Source organism: Aristolochia californica, unplaced genomic scaffold (genome assembly GCF_029961685.1).
Source record: "Aristolochia californica isolate CCGP_79_NKW_82.1479 unplaced genomic scaffold, dmAriCali1.0.hap1 SCAF_495, whole genome shotgun sequence".
Classification (NCBI taxonomy): domain Eukaryota; kingdom Viridiplantae; phylum Streptophyta; class Magnoliopsida; order Piperales; family Aristolochiaceae; genus Aristolochia; species Aristolochia californica.
Genome location: NW_027182209.1, coordinates 2,338 through 7,684, shown reverse-complemented (window position 1 = coordinate 7,684; position 5,347 = coordinate 2,338). Strand labels below are relative to the sequence as shown.

The 5,347-nt window shown below is 37.3% G+C and overlaps 1 non-coding gene across 1 annotated transcript; it reads left to right on the top strand.

Annotated features, from left to right (window-relative positions):
• Nucleotides 1–4,312: 4,312 nt before the first annotated feature.
• TRNAC-GCA (transfer RNA cysteine (anticodon GCA)) lies at nucleotides 4,313–4,384 on the top strand. The gene has a single exon. It is a non-coding gene; the product is annotated as a tRNA-Cys (tRNA).
• The last annotated feature ends 963 nt before the right edge of the window (nucleotides 4,385–5,347 follow it).

Genomic DNA, 5,347 nt, shown 5'->3' with positions numbered 1-5,347 from the left:
AACGAGTAATCGAAAAGATTCGGGAGCATCCTCCGGGTTAGGTATTGTTCCTCCAATAATCATAGTACCAAGTACTTCCTGGCGAGCTCTAATATGATCGGATTTATAAGTAAGCATCTCTTGTAAAATATGCGCAACACCAAATCCCTCTAGAGCCCAAACTTCCATTTCTCCTACTCGTTGTCCCCCTTGCTTGGCCCTCCCTCTAAGGGGTTGTTGTGTAACAAGTGCATAATGTCCACTGGAGCGCCCATGGATTTTATCATCAACTTGATGAATTAATTTCAGGATATAGGGTTTTCCTATTATAACAGGTTGTTCAAAAGGATCTCCTGTTCTTCCATCAAATATTCTGCTTTTTCCTGGATACTCGGGTTCAAAGACCCATGGATTTGCTGTTTGCTTTCTGGCTTCATATAATTCAGAAAACACTAATTTTCTCGAAGCTTCTTGCTCATATCTTTCATCAAAGGGTGCTATTCTATAATGTCTGTCCAGCAAGTTCCCCGCTAACCCGAGAGAGCATTCAAATATCTGTCCCACATTCATTCGCGAAGGTACTCCTAATGGGTTGAAGACCATATCCACTGGTGTTCCATCTTGCAAATAAGGCATATCTTGTCTAGGCAAAATTTTCGAAATGATACCTTTATTCCCATGCCTTCCAGCTACTTTATCACCTACTTTGATTTCACGTTTCTGTGAAATATATACACGAATAATTTCTGGATTATAACTGGACTTTTTTTTTTTCTGGATCCATCTCACATCAATAACCCGGCCCCTTCCCCCTATAGGTAATTTTAGACAAGTTTCCTTTGCAGTGGATACCTGAATGCCAAGTATGGCTCGTAATAATCTATCTTCTGGAGCATACGATGATTCTTTCGCCGCCTGAGGCGTTAATTTACCTACTAAAATATCACCTGTTTCTACCCAAGATCCCAGCATCACAATTCCGTTTCTGTCTAAATTGCGGAGTAAATGAGCTTCCAAATGGGGTATTTCCCTAGTGATTCTTTCAGGACCTTGGCTTGTCACATGAGTCTGAATTTCATATTTCCGGATGTGAAAAGAAGTATAAATATCGGCATATACCAAACGCTCACTAATGAGTACCGCGTCTTCAAAATTGTAGCCTTCCCATGGCATATAAGCTACTAATACATTTTTTCCCAAAGCGAGTTCACCGCCAACAGTAGCCGCACCACCCGCTAAAATTTGTCCCTTTTTAATGCATTTACCCCGCGTAGCCTGAGGTTTTTGATGCATACAAGTGTTTTTGTTGGAACGTTGATACATAACTAATGGAATGCTTATAGTGTCTCCATTACCTGATAAAATGATCTTGTCAGTATCGGTATAAATAATCTTTCCCTCGCATTCGGCTATAGCAGAAACCCCCGAATCTAGAGCCGCTTGGCGTTCCAACCCAGTTCCAACAATACACTTCTCGGACCGAGAAAGCGGAACTGCTTGGCGCTGCATATTAGAACTCATTAAAGCCCGATTCGCATCATTATGCTCAATAAAAGGAATGAGGGAAGCTCCAATAGAAAAATATTGGAAGGGAAAAATGCTTCGAAGATGAATCTGTTCCCATGCAATAGTCAGGAATTCTTGACGGTATCGAACTGGAACAACCTGTTCTTCTTGAATATCCTGGTTCAAGGCCAAAGAATTTCCTGTCGCTACCATATAGTATTCATCTATACTTGGTGCTAAATAAACCACCAGTACCTCTTTAGATCTCTCAGATATCTCATAAAATGGACTCTCTATAGACCCCCAATAACCAATCCTCGCATGAATAGCTAAGGACCCAATAAGTCCAACATTGATCCCTTCGGACGTGTCAATTGGACAAATACGTCCATAATGACTAGGGTGGATATCCCGTATCCGAAAACTAGCAGTTCGACCAGTTAATCCTCCAGGACCCAAATAACTCAATTTTCGCCCATGAACTATTTGTGTCAATGGATTCGTTCGATCCAAAACTTGAGATAAAGGGTGTAATCCAAAAAAGGATTCATAAGTAGTTGTTAATGGAGTTGAAGTTACCAAATTCTGAGGAGTCGGTATTAATTTATACCTGATTGCTCCACATATAGTTCCTCGAACCACATTTTCTAAACGAACCAGAGCCAAACCCAATTGATCCTGTAACAGATCTGCTACAGAACGAATACGTTTATTTTTCAAGTGATTCATATCGTCAAGTGTGCCCATTCCAAATTTCATTCCGATCAAATGATCCGCAGCAGCCAATATATCTCGTGGTAACAAAAATGTATTGTTCTGAGGTATATCAAGATTCAGTCTCCGGTTCATGTTTCGTCGACCAATCCTTCCTAATTCACATCTTTGTTGAAAAAATGTCTTTTGTAATTCCTTACATAAGGACTCCGAAAATACTGGATCCCCACCTACACACGCAAATTGTTGATAAAACTCCAAAATGGCATTTTCCCTTGACCCGATCTTTTTTTTTTCCTTTTCATTCAGGAAAGACAAGAAAATTTCAGGGTAGCAAGCATTATCCAGAATTTCTCTTAGATTCGACCCCATAGCTGATAGTAGAACTAGAATAGATATTTTTTGTTTCCTACTCACGCGGGCCCATATTCTTGCTTTTCTATCAATCTCTAATTCTGACCTTCCTCCCCAATCTGATATTATTGTGCCGGTATAGACAGCAATTCCGTTATGGTCCAATTCTGAACGGTAATAAATACCGGGGCTTTGCAATATTTGATTGATCACAATCCTGTATATTCCATTTACTATAGAGGTTCCCAGGGAATTCATTAGAGGAATATTTCCAATAAATACGGTTTGCTCTTGCATATCTCTACCGGGTTTCCAAATTAATCCTGCGGGTACATATAATTCAGAAGAATACGTGAGTGATTCATACACAGCATCTCTCTCTTTTATCAAGGGTTCCACCAATTGATATGTTTCCACAAATAATTGAAATTCTATTTCTTGATCTGTATCTTCAATTTTTGGAAACTTATGAAGTTCTTCGGTCAAGCCCTGATCAATGAACCTACAAAATCCTTCAAATTGTATCTGACTAAATCCAGGTATTGTAGACATTCCCTCATTTTCATCCCGGAGCATCTTAATTAAGTTTCCCATTTATTGAAAAAATCCCATTATTGGTTAAGTCTTTATCGAACCATATAGATCGATCGAGCAATGATGGAATGTATATTCTTTTTACTGAATCACATGAAATTTTATCCAATTCCATAGACCTATGAAATTGGCATAGACGGAGGAATAAAGAGAGATAATTTTCGACGGATCCAAATGGAGATGGATTAATAAAACATTCCTTGAAACAAAATTCTGCCCCTTAGCTTAGACTGATGGAGTCTTGTATAGAATATACAAATGGATCCAATTTCTACCTGTTATTATGATATTACGATAAGATTGGGTATCAGAAATAAGATTGGGTATCAGAAATAAGATTGGGTACCAGAAATAGATTCATGATTTGATCCATTCTCTATGAATGAGATAAAGACAGAATAATCCGGAACAGTATCGAGTTGGTTTTTATTTTAGCACTTAACTTATTTCATTGATTCCACCATTGTTCAAAAAAGGATTCACAGAGAAGAGGGAGCTCTTGTTAGTGTTAGTAGAATTAGTAGAATACGATTGAAGTGCGTAAAGGGCATTGTATAAGTATATCCAGATATAGCTATCTAGTTATCTGCATATCCCCTCTTTTCGGGGTGCTATATGCGAATTTCCAATTTAGATTCAACTTATTCAATAGAAAAATATTCAATGCAAAATTCAAGCACGACAATTCCCTATAAGATAAGGTGGATAGGACTAGGTATGCGTGTAACAATTTATGTTCGAGGGTTTACATATACACATATATGTTGTTATAATTGAAATTGAAAACAATTGATACTGATTAGTCGTGTATCAACTTTTTTGTTTTCTTATGTTATTAATTTAATTATTAAGGTAAGGAAAGAAAACGTTAGATCAAAATCCAAGAACTGTTCATGAATTCACAGGAAATAATTAATGGCTCCAATTTACTCTGAATTTTGGACTCTGTGCCTAGAAATATCTTTTTTCTGTTTCAATATAAAAAAAAATATTATGTTTTGAAACACTATACAATCAAGAGAACCCTGGACCCAGGGATCCCTTTTGGAAAGGGATAAAGAAACCCGTTTTAAAAATCCAACTCAAACCAAAAAAAGGTTGAGTAACCCCCCCCCCCCAAAAAAAAAAAAAAAAAGAAAGAGTTAGGTCTATTTTGGATCATTTTGGCGGCATGGCCGAGTGGTAAGGCGCGGGACTGCAAATCCCTTTCTCCCCAGTTCAAATCCGGGTGTCGCCTGATCAACAAAAGAAAAGCTTCGGAATACCTTATCCTTCTATGCTAATAGAACTCACATATGCTAATAGAACTCACAAAATTCTTGCCTGACAGAAGCATGACTAGGGTTGTAGATACTGTATTTTAAGAATACAGAGGTTCTATAAAAAAAAAAGACTTGAATTTTTATCATTTGGTTATGGTTAAAATCGGGTATCAATATGAAAAAAAACCGATTTATGACTGATTACTGGTTGGTTCGGGCTATTTCTTTGTATTTGATTTATCAATCGAATCGATAGTAAAACTGAAATTGTGAGATTCAGAACTACGAAAGTCAGATACCTAAAATCGGGGTAGCCGAAGGAAAGGGGGTTCGGTTCCTAAATGTAAATCCAATCCTTGCTTCTATTCTAGGATCTGAGGGAGATTATAGGAAGCACTATCAATACTTCCTAATTACCCTACCTTACTAGGGTGGTGCCCACTGACTGAGTCTTGAATTAAATTGGGTAGGTTGGTGGGGAATCAAATTGGGAGTTGCGGAAAGGGCTAAGGATAGTTTGTATTTTGTATCCAGACTCACGAGAATCCCTGAGTACTTACTCAGGTATCCAATCAATATTGGATTGGATGGGTAATCAACTCTTAACTATAACTATTATAGTTATAGAATAACTAACTATTCTATATCTATATTATAGAATATAGAATCTAATTTTCTAATAAAAGTTGAAAAATACTTCTCCGTTTTTTGTAACACCCTGCCAAGAACGTAATGGGGTGTCCCCCGATTGTTTCACAGAAAGAAACAGAGACAGTAAGACTTGGGGGGTAGATAGAGGTATGTGATAGATAGTTAAGATAGTTATCTTTTACATCTTTATGGTATATATATATATTCTATTTATATTCCATTTTTTTTTCTTATGCTTATGAAAGCTAACAAAACAAACAATGGGTCTTACTATTCCTACATCTTTC